At 42.0% G+C, this 16138-nt stretch overlaps 1 long non-coding RNA gene and 1 gene segment (V, D, J or C); one reads left to right on the top strand and one right to left on the bottom strand.

Annotated features, from left to right (window-relative positions):
• The window catches only part of LOC131923898 (Ig gamma-1 chain C region secreted form-like), a 549642-nt gene that overhangs the window by 242732 nt on the left and 290772 nt on the right, over positions 1–16138 (bottom strand).
• On the top strand, positions 504–15440 carry LOC131923911 (uncharacterized). Of its 2 annotated transcripts, none has more exons than XR_009382749.1 (3): positions 504–657; positions 13664–13828; positions 13967–15440. It is a non-coding gene; the product is annotated as an uncharacterized LOC131923911 (long non-coding RNA). The 2 variants fall into 2 exon arrangements; XR_009382750.1 differs by having other exon boundaries at positions 13664–13783.

Genomic DNA, 16138 nt, shown 5'->3' on the forward strand with positions numbered 1-16138 from the left:
TGACAAAAACAGGCAGAGAGAGATGAGAGGTGAGAAGAGGGAGAGGGACAGAGACAGGGAATGTTAAATATTTACACAGCTGTGTTCCAATCCCTGACCTCTGATACCCACAGCACCAGAGTTCAAACATCACGTTTTGGGGTTGGGCATGGGCAAGTGTAAATACTGGCAGAAATAAAGGGACTGAGATCTGGAGTTTTCATGATGACTTTGAAGTCTCAGTACTGACCCAACCCTTTCACTGGTCCATTTCCAGCTCCCTTTCGACATGTCCTTGTGTAATTCAAAGACATCAAGCTCCCTGCTTGTTTAAAAAGATCTCCCCATTTGTGCTCCCCATCTTTCACTGCCCCACATAGGCTCTGGTCCTCCAGACCCTGATGTCGTCTTAGTGATTCAGGCTCTGCCTGTTCCACAACCACAAACTGTACCTAAATGGTCTCTCTGTTGAGCCATGGTCTTGAATCAATCCTCCTTAAGCAGGTGTTTTGATTGTTTTTTTTCCTCTGCTTCTATACTACCGAAGAGGAGTGGGCAAGCAGAAGCTGAGGCATGTCACATCGCTCCAAGTACCCTCTCTCAGTCACTAATATACCCCCTTGTTTCCTACACTGCAGACTCAAGAATCTTTAATTCACTCATCTATGATGGCCACAGGTACTATAGTGTTATGAGATGAAATATAATTCATTAATTATTCCCAACAAGCCCCATAAACAACTACCATTTATCAGTGATCCCCATGGAAGCGCTGGAGCATCCTCCTGCTCTAATCTTGGCCTTACCAGGGCACCTCTGAGATTACAGAAGCTGTCTTGTTTTCCAGCCAGAAAAACCTCCAGTCAGTCCACAGCAAGGCAGAAATATGCAGAATCTTTTAGAAGAGCAGCCCTTGACTGACTTCAGCGGTCAGCCTAGGCACCCAGCTTCCTCTCGGCCCATTCCCTGGCAGTCACACTGGTCATGCCTGACACTGTGGCCAGTTAACACTCCCACAGGGCTCACCCAGTGCAGAGCTGATGGCAGAGGCAGCAAGAACCTCCAGGCAGACAGTGCAAGAGCTGCCTGCAGCAGCAAGGTTCTAATTATGCTGTAGTCTCGAAGCTCACCCGCTTTGCACCAGTCTCCACACAGGCAACCACAACCAATGTAGCTGTCGACCTCCAGTATATATACTACACAAGAACTACTTCCAAGCACTGGGGAGCAAGTTTTAATGACATATTTTATTTGTAATAATTTGCATGTTTCTGTATAGGTAGTATAGTGCTCATGGTAGGTAGAACAGTATTTATGGAGGCCAAGAGAGGGTACTGGTTCCCCCAGACTTACAGGTGGAGCTGCCAATTGTGGGTGTCAGAAACTGAACCCTATTCCCTGTAGGAACAGAATTCTCTCTGAATCACTGAGATATTTCTCAGTGCCTGTAAGAGGGACCATAACTTTCCCTATCATATTTGCTGCAGCTTTGTTCACAATGGTGTAAACATGACTTTGAGCTGGATGAATGTAGAGAGCTGCTGGTAGCAATGGCTTTACCAGAGGCTGTCACCAAACTAGTGTTCAGCAGGTTGACCCACCAGGCGAATGACTCTCTGATGGGGAGCCCCACTTGGTGAGACCATGGGGTCACTGATTGAAAATGACCAGTTGCTCCTGTCTGTGACGTCACAGGTGCAAATACAGCTGGTATCTCCCCATTATCATGCATTGTCATGAAATGTGGAGATGTAATCTCATGACTACAGCTCCGTCTTGTGGGCACTGGTGTTTGTGCAAGGTCAGGAGAACAACTCCTCCTTACCCTGTGTTATTCTGGCATATAAAACAACTCTCACAGTACAGCCTTTGTTCCACATTACAGTAAGAAACTTAGAAGCCTGTTCTCTATAATTAGCTTACTGACAGAGCAATTTGGCTAGACAAGAGTCTCTGTGGATAGATCACAAGTAGGACTTTCACAGATTAGACTCAAGGATGAAATTACAAAGTGTCTCCCTTTGTTGATTCAAGGTCCTTCAGAGACTGAATTGCCCTGAGCTTCCTCTGCTGGCAGCTGATAATGCATTCACAGAATTCACCTGCTCTGACCCTTTAGCAATTAATAATTTGTACTAATGTTCTAACCTCAGTTTATGATATAAAACTCAAGTTTCAATTAACTAAATGTTTATTTACTTAGGTCTCAAATAACAACTAATCAATTAACCAAGTCCAAAGAAAAAAGTTTTTTGTCCAGCTGACTGTGGATGTCACAGGCTGGGAAAGTGCCAAGCACCTTGTCCCTCCCTATGTGTTGCTGTGGCAAATGGCTTTGCACCTTATCCTCTCAAGGAATGTGCATTTGAACTTGAGAGGGCTTTGTAACTTTTCTTATTATGACAAAGAGTCTCCTGCTAGAAAGATGTGTTTAGCTGTGTAGAGAAGAGGAGCTAGGAAAAAATGAGCTGAAAAGAAGCTGTAGAATCAGAGCTGAGGAAGATTAAAAGAAAATGACCCTTAGAATGTGTATGGATCTTTTCCTTTCAGATAGATAGAAACTTATTTGTAAAGACCATCAGATTAAAAAAGTCTGATGCTCTAGAAATACCCCTCAGATAAGAAAATTCTACATTAGATTTCACTATGCCGTGGTTTATTCTATGAAGCCTGTATCCATGGAGCTGGATTCCATGACATACTTTAGATGAACCTGAAAGACATTTTATGAGTGACAGCCAGGCACCAAGAGAAGAAAAGGATTTCATATCAAGTGGAACCTGAAAAAACTGACTTCAAGTTAACTACCACTGAGCGAAAGTTGACCATGGCTTACACACTATAGAGTGATGTCTAAACAGTTATACTGGAAGGATTATTCAAACAGTGAGTTGTAGGAATTTTGACCTCATTTAATATGATATTATATTCTTCATATATGGAGAGAGTTGAGTTTATGAGATATCCCCTCAAAACAATAACTGTGTAGTCACTGAGCAAAGAACATGTATGTAAAAACATAAGTATGACAATGAGTTTCTTTTTTTCTTTATTAAGAAATTTTCTACTCACTCCATATACCATCCACAGATCTTCATCTTCCTTCCCCACCCTGCCCAGACCTCTTTCTCAAGCCACCCCACATCCCCACATCCCCCAAATTGAGGTCTCCCATGGGGAGTCAGCAGAGGCCAGCACACTGAGCCTAGGCAGGTCCAAGCTCCTTCCCACTGCACCAAGGCTGTGCAAGGTGTCACACCACAGGCACTGGCTTCCCAGAAGCCTGCCCATGCACCAGGGACAGATCCCGATCCCCCTGCCTGGGTGCCCCCCAAACAGTTCGAGCCAAACAACTGTCTTCCATATCCAGAGGGCCTAATCTAGCCCCATGGGGCCTCCACAGCCACCAATCCACAGTTCATGGGCTTCCACTAGTGTGGCTGGTCATCTCTGCATGTCCTCCCATCATGATCTCAATGTCCCTCACCTGCAGAATCCCTCCTTTCTCTCATTAATTGGATTCTTGGAGTTCGCTCAGCCTGGTGCCTGGCCATGGGTCTCTGCATCTGCCTCCATTAGTCACTGGACAAAGGCTCTATGATGACAGCTAGGTTATTTGCTAGACCAGTCACCAGAGTAGACTAGTCCAGGCACCCTCTGGACCATTGCCAGCAGACCAAGGTGGGGTCGTCCTTGTGGATTCCTGAGAGCCTCCCCAGCACCCTGCCTCTTCCTATTCCCATGATGTCCTCATCTATCATGATATCTTCCTCCCTGCCCTCCCACTCTGTCCCTGTTCCAGCTCAGCTCCCCCATTTTCCTATGTTCTCATCCCCCACTCCTCGCCCTCTGCCACCCCCCCCCAGTCTGCTCATGTAGATCTCATCCACTTTTCCTTCACAGGGTCATCCATGTGTCCCTCCTAGTGACTTTCCCTGTTAGCTAGCCTCTCTGAAGTTAGGGTTGCAGTCTGGCTATCCCTTCCCTCATATCTAGTATCCACTTATGAGTGAGTACATACTATGTTTGTCCTTCTGAATCTGGGTTACCTCATTCAAGATGATATTTTCTAGTTTAATCCATTTGCCTGCAAATTTCATGATATCATTGTTTTTTACTGCTAAGTATACTCCATTGTGTATATGTGCCACATTTTCTTTATCCATTCTTCAGTTGAGGGGCATCTAGGTTGTTTCCAAGTTCTGGCTATTATGAATAATGCTGATATGAACATAGCTAAGCATGTGTCCTTGTGGTAAGTTTGAGTATTCCTTGGGTATATCCCCAAGAGTGGTATAACTGGGTCATGAGGAAGAATGATTCCCAATTTTCTGAGAAACTGCCATACTGATTGCCAAAGTGGCTGTACAAGTTTGTATTCCCACCAACAGTGGAGGAGTGTTCCCCTTGCTCCACATCCTCTCTAACATAAGCTGTCTGCAGTGTTTTTGATCTTAGCCATTCTGACAGGTGTAAGATGGTATCTCAGAGTTGTTTTGATTTGCATTTCCCTGATGATTAAGGATGTTGAGCAATTCCTTAAATGTCTTTCAGCCATTTGAGATTCTTCTGTTGAGAATTCTATGTTCATCTCTGGATTTTCCTCACTGTCTCTAGGACAGTAATACATGGCTGTGTCTTCACTAACATGATATTAAGCCTGCTGTTTTCAGATCTGTAGAATCCCACGGTATAAGTTGGGAAGCACATGACCTGAGAGTGTGGCCATCTTCTTCACCACACCCATGCATCTCTCCTTGGATGTACATTCTTGGGTATACAGAACACACCAAAGAGCAAGGAAAACTGTACAATATACTTCATTACTCACAGATCAGTAAACCAGCAACATAAACTCTTGGGCTGTTCACTTAGGTGAAGTATATATATTTCAATGCTCTTGTCACATGAAACAATGTTGATGATTCCTCTATCTACAAATAGGAAAATATTAAAATTATCTCAGGGGCCTGATATGACTACTAGGAAGCATCAGTGAGGTACACATTTGTGAAAGACACAAATTCTAGGACACCATTCACCAAAATTTATCTCAGGGGAGACAGAGTCAAGACAAGGAGATGGTGTCTGTGATGAGAAAGGGATGGGAAGTTTAGCTGTTCATAAAATTTCATAAAACACAGCACTATGCAACTAGGCTTGAAAGTTATGTTAACTAAGGAAAAAAATTAAGCCAGAGAAGCTGAAGTCACAGGAAGCAGAGATGAAGTAGACATCAACATGGGGACCCTGTGCCTTGAGATGTTTTTTTACCATAGAGAACAAGAGTGTGTAGATCTTTCCTCCACGCTTTGCTAATGTAAATCACAGGGGAAGTGAAGTGCAGGAATGGAGCCCACCTGTTCAGTCAGCACTCAGAGAATGTCTGTATTGGTATTGGAGATCTCACATTTTGTGTCCCTTATTTCTGAGTGGCAGTAGTAGAGACAGGTCCTAACCTTAGGGAGTCAGCCATCCTGTGCAAGCTCTGATGGTCACCCATACTATGAATCCTGTGTTCCCCCACTCTTGATGCTGTGAGCATTAGAAGAATATTTTTCAGATATTATTCTCAGTATGTCTCATCTTGGGTTTATCTGATATTTTCCTTGTAGTAACAAAATTTTGGGGAGGACTATTACAGAAATAAATGCACAGCTCTCATACTATATTAAAGAACTTGGCATAAGTCTAATTATTCAAGCACTTTTGTCTTTGGTGACTTCAGAGATATTTTGTATCCATATTCTGTACTCCCTTGCTCCCTTGGGTTTCTATTTCCCTGAGTTCCCTAAAGGATTTCACTAAGCAAAAGTTATTATTAAATGGAAAATATTCATGGTAAAGTCCCACATCATTTATAATTATATTCTCTTTGAGAGGTGAATTCTTATTCTTAAATGTTTTAACATTCATATTTACTTATGTCTGGTGGACACATTGATACTCAATGGGTCATGTTATTATGACAGTACTAGCTTGCACATTTATGCTATGGTTGGAATTTCATCAACATAACACAAACTAGGTTATCAGAGAACAAGGAACCTCAGTTGAATAACAATGCCTCTATCAGGTTGTTCTGTGAGAACAACTGTGGGGTCATTTTCTTGAGCAATGATTGGTGTGGGAGGGTCTAGTCAGATGGGGGTGGTGCCATCTATGGCAAGGTGCTCTTGGGTTGTATAAGAAAGCATGCTGAACAACCATGGAGTGCAAGATGTTAAGCAGAGTTCCTTCATGTTTCCCGATTCAGTTCCCATTCTCACGTTCCTGCTTTGATATCATGTCCTGATTTTCCTACATGATGGCTGTAAGATTTAAGATGACACAACCCGTTTCCTTCCCTCATTGATTTGATCATGATGTTGGTCACATCTATAGATAAAAAACTAGGATAATTTCAAAATCTTCTGATGAGAGGATAGATGTCGGGTCAGTGACAGTCTGCACAACTCCAAACACAGTCACACACATAGCCATACGTCCAAACACAGTCACACACACACACACACACACACACACACACACACACACACACACATTCACTGGTAGAGAGGCTGACTTTTCTCCTTTTTTTTTTTTTTACAGGACCACTCTGGTTGGCTTGAACTCACTATATAAATAAAGCTGATATTCAACTGTAAGAGATTCTCTTGCTATAGTCTCCCTAGTGACTAGTTTAAATGTATGCACCAGCATTCTAGACCATCACATGCAAGTTAAAAAAATAATTAAGTTTGGAAAATAATTTCTCCATTCAATATATTCTGATCATTATTTCCCTTCCTTCATCTTTTCCGAGATCCTTCTTCTCTCCCAAGTTGACCAAGAGATTGACTTCATGACATTAATTATCATTAGGCAATGATTGGTTTAAAAATCCCTAATTGCCCATATATTGCCTCTTTTAAAAATCATATGGTTTTTTTTGCTCTGCAGCTGGGGTCCCACTGTCTCTGATCTCTGGGGCAGGGGGTGAGTAGACGCAGAACCAAATGTCACAGGCTCCGGGATATTGTAAGCAATCTCGTTTATTAAATAAAAGTCTGAGGTATTTATGTGTGTACTTTTTTGGAGGGCTCTGCTTCCAGCTGCCGTGGTGTTCCGGGTTGGCTCTGGATCTTACATCAGCAGTTGTCATCTTGGGGGTCCAGTTTCAGGCTCCTCTGGGTCAGGATATTACTGCGCATTCCAGAGCTGTTTGTTTGCTTAAGGCATGGCCCAGTGCTTTAGGCCTTATCTGCCTCACATACACAGTACATGACCTGCCTGTGTGGTTTGGCTGTTTGCTTGATATGTCAGGAGCCTCTCTTACACACCTGTCTCCAGTGACTCCAAAGTCAGCCCTAGTCCTGCAGTCATGCCAGCCCAAGGTAACAGAGCTTAAGTTTCCCTGATGTTACTTCATACGCCTCTGGATGAAATACAGCCTTGGAGCACAATCATCTTCATGGTCATCTTTGAAAACCAGAAGTGCAATCATATTCACATGGAGTAATATGGGGGTGTTGTATGAGTCCATTTATCTAAAAAAAATCACCATCAAGCTAAAATATCTTCATCTAGGTCAATAATTGCCATCTAGCATTCTGAATATATGTTTTAAGAGATTACTTGATCAAATACCTTTACTATTATTTTTGTTCCCATTTTGAATATTAATATCTATAGAGTATATAATTATATTTTCTAGGTGGGATTATAAATGCTTACTTAATATGTAATATCTATATAGAAATAAGTAGAACTATAGAGTAAACAAACAAATCTCTAAATCCTAAAAGTAACCATTATTGTAAACTTTCGGAAAATACAATATTTTATATATAATGCTATATAATGTATGTTCATGTACCAGAAGCCAATATAATTTAAATGGGAATATCTCTGACTAAAGTGTACTTTAATATTAAATATCATTATATAATGTATGTGTTTTTATAGGTTATAATATTTTTATTAATGTGTATAATTTTTACTGATAAAATTCAGGGCTGAGGAGATGGCTCAGGGAGAGGTGCCTGCCTCTCAGTATGAGTATCTCAGTCTGGTTCTCAGCACTTAACTACAAAGCTGGATGTGATGGTTTATCCTTATATTCCTAGCACTGGGGAGGTGGTCACAGGAGATTCTCTGGGACTTGTTGTCCAAACATTGTATCTGAACCTGTGAGCTCCAGGTTCAGTGTGAGACCCTGTCTCAAAAAACAAGGTAGAGATCAATTGAGGAAGACACTCAGAATCAACTTTTGGCCTCCATATGCAAGTGCAATCATACACATATGCACACACAGTCTCAGCAATTAGCACTCCCATTCATTCAAACATTGCCCTTCCCTGTGTTGAACTCATAGTTTGTGGTTATTTATAAGCCTGTTAATAAATAAAGTTGCCTGGGGGTCAGAGTTTTAGAGCCATAACAAATGCGTGGCGGTGATGGCGTACGCCTTTAAGGACCTGGAGGGCGGTACATACAGGCAATGACAAGGCAGTCACGTGTTTAGTTTACAACCAATGAGAAGGCAGAACATCTAGACTATATAAAGACATACACACAGAAAGAGGCCCTTTTTTTTCGGAGAGCTCTCTTGGCTGAAGCAGGATAGCTGAAGCAGGAAGAGTAAGGCTCTTAGTTCTGACCTCTTGGCTTTCTTCTCTAAATCGGCTCTGTGTTTCTTATTTAATAAGACGGTTGGTTACATCTACATTCCCTCCTTCTTTTCTCCTCTCCTTCCTCCAGATTGCTGGGTCAGGTGGTCTTGTGTGTGTAATTCTCTGAGGGACCTCCACAGTATTTGCTAATATCACAAATGAACCATGTTGTCATGGGCATAGCACAGGGACCCCTTTATCTCCATCCTAACACTTGTTTCCAGTCTTCCTTTTGGGAAATGGCATTCATTCCCTTGGTTCCAAGGTAAATTTATCCTTTTGGCTTTAATATCCATTTCTCTGGTGATAGAGATGATGGCTTTATGCAATCTTTTTTGCCTACATAGATTGGTCAAGATGAAGGAACGCAGTTAGAGGATGGAGGGTAGAGTAATGTCTGTTCATGAGGATATCACCTCTCAACTCTGTGTTCCCTGAGGTATCTTTTATCCGACTGACTCAGATACGTGATAGAAATGAGTTGTTACTGAGAAGAAAAGTGAGACTGATCTCTTGGATGAGTCAGTGGCCTAATCTTTAACAGGAAGTAATGATGTTTCAAAGTATTTATTAATCAAAATGAGAAATATGTTTTTGAAATATTAACATTTGAATCAAGGCCTCATACATACTACACAAGAACTCTTAATATCTCCTAGTGCTGGATGAAAAAAATGAAAGAAATACTTTATTTTAATTTATGTGTATATGTTTCTGTTTGGGTAGTTTAGTGCTCATGAAGACAAATTGAGGGAATGGGGTCTACTGTGCCTACATACAGGTGGTTATGAGCTGCTAATTGTGTGTGTCAGGAACTGAACATAAATCTCCAGTTGCTTCTATAGCACCTGGATAAGCAATCATAACCTCTCTTCTGGCAATTACTGCAGCTCTGTTCACAGAAGTCTACATGGCAGACATGGAGGTCATTTTGTAAATGACAGTCAGGCACCAAGAGAACAAAAGGATATCTTATCAAATGTAACCTAAGAAACAGATCTCAGGGAAAGTAAAATTAAGGCAGGGTGTCCCTGGTTTGGATATTGTAAAGTGCTAAGATTAATTAGTTAGATGGGAAACATTATCTTGACTAGTGAGCTGCATGGAGGTTGACCACAGTTAATGACAATATATCTCTCCTTTATATATGGAGAGAATAGATTTTGTGAGTTATTCCCCCAAACAAAAACTGGTCATTCACCACATAGAGGAATCAATGCTTAGGACTTTGATGTGAAAGCTAATTCTTACCAATAATACATATGTGTAAAAAGGAACTTCTAAAAAATGATAATCAACTGTACCCTTTTATGGGAGCTTCTTGATGTAGAAGAAAGAAACCATGGATCTTACAGTTTCTAAGGTGTCTTGGGAAAAATATTAACTTAGGGAAGCTGTGGTTTCTTTATCACATGTACAAAAATAAAGAGGATAAATAAGAGATATTTCAAAATTCCCTAGCTTATTTACTGAACTTAACAGTCAACAAATGTTAGAATTGTTGACTCCATTTATAATATATGTATATATAAGGAAATGTATAAATATATGTGTATGTATGTGGAATGTATAAAACTATGTGCCATTATCTGGGATAACAAGAAGCAACTGGGAGCTTAGAGGGTTTGTGTGGAAAACCATTTGTTGTAATATGTGAACATATAGAAAGTTGAATAGAATATGACAATGGAGAAGAGCCTCTAGAGGATATCCTTGGTTGGAAGAGGAAACCACACATTTTGGTATTAAAACATATGCCCTTGCAGTGTAGCACAGAACTTCCTAGCTTCTGAAGCAAACCTATGTTAGCCCTGGGAGTTCCTGTTGGTCCTCAGTGCCCTCTTGTGGTCCTGAGTATCTCTGTAGGGAAGTTTTTGTGCAGGCTCACACAGGCGTTCCTTCACTGTGTCTCTGGCACAGTAATACATGGCTGTGTCCTTAGTTTGCAGATTGTTCAGTTTTAAGAACATTTGGCTCTTGGAGGTGTCTCTGCTGATGGTGATCTGGGAATTGAGGGCTGAATTATACTTTGTGTTTCCATCATACCATATTACTCCCATCCACTGCAGACCCTTTCCTGGAGGCTGGCGGACCCAGCTTACACCATAGCTGGTTAATGAGAACCCAGAGACAGTGCAGGTGAGAGACAGGGTCTGTGAGGGCTGCACCAGGCCAGGTCCTGACTCCTTCAGCTGCACCTGGGACAGGGCACCTGGGGACAAACAACATCACCATCAGTCATACATCCCATAGATGACATGCCTGGGTCCCTCTCCTGAAACCTGACCCACTTATAGCTTGGAAAGGTCACCAGGCAGAGGAGCAGCACCAGGACAGCCATGCTCTGCTGGAGGCTCTAGTGAGAAGGAGATGGGGCTTCTCAGCTGGGCCTGGGCTTTCATCCTGAGCCTGAGGGCTGCTTTGCATTGGGGGAGGTTCCTGAGAGGATAAAAGGAAGCACAGGGCAAGGGTTTCTATTTTCCCTTCAGATGTCTGAGATTTACCTTGTGATTGTTAGAGAAACTGGTCGCAAAAAAATCAGGAACATTTTCTGCTTTCATTTGGATTTCTAATTCCGTATTAACAGGAAATTGTATGATTTACACTAGCAGGCCTTGCTTGCAAAACATTGAGTCCACATTCACGCTGTGTATGCAGAAGAGGATACCGTATGTTCATTTCTTATCCCTGTAAATTCCTATAGAAGATTTTGGATGCAAGTTAGTCACATGATGTACTTCAGGCTTTAGTGGTGTGAAATTTGAATTAAGGAACTACTAGAAATCTTTTCTGTTAGTGTCAGTTAATCTTATCACTCATCTAGAAAATACAGCTTGTGAGGCAGCAACTTACACACATTTAATTCACTTGACTTTAAATGTTTATCTGACAGGAGACCCAAGGGACTGATTTTGTGGCTGTGTTAGAGGTCTCAGAGCACTACTTGCCCACTCAGGGACAGCATACCTGAAGACAAGAGCTCCTCTTTTTATCTATGTATGTTTGTCTCTCTTTCTGTCAGTCTCTCTCTATGCCTGATTGTCTCTATGTACTTTTTATTTCCCTCCTGGTCTCTTGACCATTTGAAGCACATGACAAAATCAGGTTCCTAAATATGATTATTGCATTGGTGAGGGATGGGAAGGTCAGCTGTTCATTACACCTCATAAGAAGAAGTAGCGTGCAGCCAGGTTTGAGGGTTATGTTAAGTGAAGTAAAAAACAAACAAACAGAGAAGCCTGTGATGACAAGAAGTGGTGAAGGGGACATACTTAAACAATAGAAACCCTTTGTCTTGAGGTGAAGGTCACCATACAGAACAAGGGGTTGTAGGGCTTTTCTCCATGCCTTGGTAATGTAAAGCAGGGAAGGAAAGAGAATAACTTAAACCAACCTGTTCAGTGAGGATCCAGGGAACAGCTACCACTTCTTTAAAATTGGACATCTGACATGTTGTGTCCCTATTTCCTCCATGCATAATCTTTGTACTGTGAGTCTCAGTGGTAGAGACAGGTCTTAACACTGGGGAGACAGCCATCTGTGCCATCTCTGATGGGCACTCACCACTATGGGAGCTGTGTTCACCTTGTTCATGATGCTCTGAAGGTTAGAGGAATATTTTTCAGACACTATGCTAAGTCTGTCTCATCTTAGGTTTGTCTGGGTTTTCATAGAAGTTATAAAATCTTGGGGAAAAAAATCACAGGAATAATTAGACATTTCTCATACCACATTGGAGAACTGAGATGAGACCTCTTACTTAAGATGTTTTGGCTGTGGTTACCTCAGAGATAGATTGTGTACACATTCTGTGATCTCATGACTCATGGGTTTCCCTTTTGCAAGGCTATAGAAGGAAGCCACTAAGAAAAAGTCACTTAACGAAATGTGTTCAGGATAAAGCTGCACATTATTTATAACTATCTTCTATTTGAGAGGTGAATCCCTATACTAAAGTGCTTGTTCAGTCGTTTACTTACTTATGTCTAGTGGGCACAAGAGTACTCAGTTAATGATTATGTTACACTGACAGGACCCATTGTATATTTGTATGGTGGTTAGAATTTTGTCAGTGTAGCACAAGCTCTGATCATCTTGGTAGAGAGAACCTCATTTGAAAAAAATGCTTCCAACAGATTGGCCTGCCGGCAAGCCTCTAGTGGCATTTTAACTTCCTTGGAATGGCATTCCTTTAAATTAATGAAGAAAGAGCTACAGAATATTTCCTTTGAAACAGGAAAGGGGAATTTATTGCAGAAGATATTTTATGAAGATTGAGATGGAAAAAAGTTTCTCCAAAAGAATCTATGAACAATTCATTGCTACAACCCTCTCTCTTCTGCCACTCACTTCTGATGACCCTTTCTTGCCTCTCCTCTCATGTCTCCTCTATCCTTTCCTCCCTCCCTTGCTTCCCGACCTCCCTGACCACCTTTCTGATTCCTTATTTCCTCTCTCCCTTCTCCCTCTAAAACTCTCAAATCCTTTCTTCCATCACTTCCTTCCATTCCTTCTTTCTGGCCATGTACAGCAAGTTACTACTGCTATGTGTACATAATTATAATGGTTACATTGTATCTGTAAGAAAGCATCCAACTCAGTCCTCCAGCTGTCTCCTGCTACTTATCTTGGGTGTCAGCAGGTACATCATATATATGTTTTGGGGTGAGAATTCAGAAGTCACTTATTCTCAGTATTATGGCAGTCATGGATCCCTATTTTAGTGTCACACATTTCATAAAGAGGCTTCTCTGACCAATGCTGAGAGCAGCACTCATCTTTGGGTATAAATATAGAAGACAGTTTAAGTATATGCTCCATGGTAAAACACCAACAGTAAATTTTCTCATAGCACTGTGACTTTGTACTGTAAATTTTTAACCATTTCTGTGTTCTAATTAAAAAAAAAAAGAAAAATAGGACTGAGGCTATCTGGACCACTGGTATTTGGGGTGCTCAGGATTCATGTGTGACTGCCTTGTAGGCCAACTTCCATGGGGACTTCTGATTTGTTTCTCTTTCCTCTTTAGCAGGTGGGGTTATCATCAATGTGAAAGCTGGTAGTTCCCAGATAATGTCCTGGAGTGAAGCAAAGATTATGTTTCCCGAGGGAGAGTGACACTATCCCAGTGTGCCTTGAATAACCTGAGGTGTCCTTGTGGAGCTGACAGGGGAGTATGAACCAACAGGATGTTGTGAGTTTTTCCAATCCCCAACCTCACACAGAGGACTGAAGAAATTAAGTGTCTCATACAATGTTCCCTTGCTACAACACAGTCCCTAAGACAGGGGGTGTTAAAAGAATGAATTAACTTTGTTGTTGTTGTTCATAGATCTGCACATTGGAAGATCAAAAGTATAGCACTGAAAATTGGAAATGCAAATCAAAACAACTCTGAGATACCATCTTACACCTGTCAGAATGTCTAAAATCAAAAACACTGAAGACAGCTTCTGTTGGAGAGGATATGGAGGAAGGGGAACACTCCTCCACTGTTAGTGAGAGTGCAAATTTATACAGCCACTTTGGAAATCAGTATTGTGATTTCTCAGAAAATTGGTAATCAATCTTCCTCAAGACCCAGCTATACCACTCTTGGGCATATACCCAAGGAATGCTCAATCATACCACAAGGACACATGCTCAACTATGTTCATAGCAGCATTATTTGTAATAGCCAGAACCTAGAAACACCCTAGATGCCCCTCAACTGAAGAATGGATCAAGACAATGTGGTACATAAACACAATGGAGTACTACTCAACAGAGAAAAACAATGACATCATGAGGTTTGCAGGCAAATGGTTGGAACTAGAAAATATCATCCTGAGTGAAGTAGCCCAGACTCAGAAGGTCAAGCATGGTATATACTCACTCATAAGTGGATACTAGATGTAAAGCAAAGGATAACCAGACTGCAACCCAGAGCTCCAGGGAGGCTAGCTAGCAGAGAAGACCCTAGGAAGGATGCATGGATCACCCAGTGAAAGAGAATTAGATGAGATCTACATGAGCAAACTGGGGATGAGGGAGGTAATACAGGGCAAAGGATGAGGGATGAGAACATGGGGGAGTGGGAGGTTCCAGCTGGGACAGGGACAGAGTGGGGGAGCAAGGAAAAAGATACCATGATAAATGAAGATATCATGGGAGTAGGGAGAAACAGAGTGCTAGGGAGGTTCCCAGGAATCCACAAGGATGACCCCACCTTAGACTACTAGCAATAGTTGAGAGGGTGCCTGAAATGGCCTACTCCGGTGATCAGATGGCTGAATACCCTAATTGTCATGATAGAACCCTCATTCAGTGACTGATGGAAGCAGATGAAGAGATCCACAGCCTGGTGCTAGGCCAAGATCCAGGAGTCCAATGGATGAGAGAGAAGAGGGAGTCTATGAGCAAGGGACATGGAGATCATGATGGGAAAATGTACAGAGACGACCAGCTAAACTAGTGGAAATGCATGAACTGTGGAACAATAGCTGAGGAGCCCCCATGGTCCTGGACTAGGCCCTCTGGATAAGCGAGACAGTTGTTTAGCTTGAACTGTTTAGGGGGCCCCCAGGAAGTGTGATTAGGACCTGTCCCTGGTGCATGAGCCAGCTTTTTGGAGCCTAGTGCCTACAGTGAGACACTTTCTGCAGCCTTGATGCAGGGAGGAGAGGCTTGGACCTGCCTCAATTGAATATACCAGGCTCTGCTGACTCCCCATAGGAGTCCTTGCCTTGGAGGAGGTGGGAATGAGGGGTGGTTTGGGGGGAAGGTTGGGAGCAGGAGGAGGAGAGGGGAATCTGTGGTTGGTATGTAAAATGAATAGAAAATCTCTTAATAAAAAAATAAATAAATAAAAAAGAAAATTGGGCCGGGCAGTGGTGGCGCACGCCTTTAGTCCCAGCACTCGGGAGGCAGAGCCAGGCGGATCTCTGTGAGTTCGAGGCCAGCCTGGACTACCAAGTAAGTCCCAGGAAAGGCACAAAGCTACACAGAGAAACACTGTCTCAAAAAACAAAAAAACAAAAAACAACAACAAAAAAAAAGAAAGAAAATTGGAGAACCTCTTTCTGGGTCTCTACCTGGCCATTACATCCAGTGTGAGCCAGAAAAATATTATTTTAAGTCACTCCAATCTTTGCCATCACTAGTGCTGTTGTTATTTCCTAGTGTCATGATCTCCTCTAACCTACTCAGTTTCTAAACATCTCACCTAAACTGAAATCAGCACAGGAGGTTAGAAACGTGTTCCAAGCATGTGAGCTCTTTAGGAATACACTGAAACCACAGAGAAGGATGTGAAACTAATGTGGATTGAGGCTGTAGTGCTATATCCCAATGGTCCTGGCCACTGTAGTCCTGGATGCTGCACACACGTCCCATATATTGCTGACAATATATTGAAGCTGATGTTTTTTTTAGACCACGTAGAATCCTCTAGTATAATACAGGATCATTTTTTTTTCTCAGATTTTGACCACAACAGGGTCCTTCTTCTTCATCAAACACATGT

The sequence above is a fragment of the Peromyscus eremicus genome, chromosome 14, assembly GCF_949786415.1.
Source record: "Peromyscus eremicus chromosome 14, PerEre_H2_v1, whole genome shotgun sequence".
NCBI lineage: Eukaryota > Metazoa > Chordata > Mammalia > Rodentia > Cricetidae > Peromyscus > Peromyscus eremicus.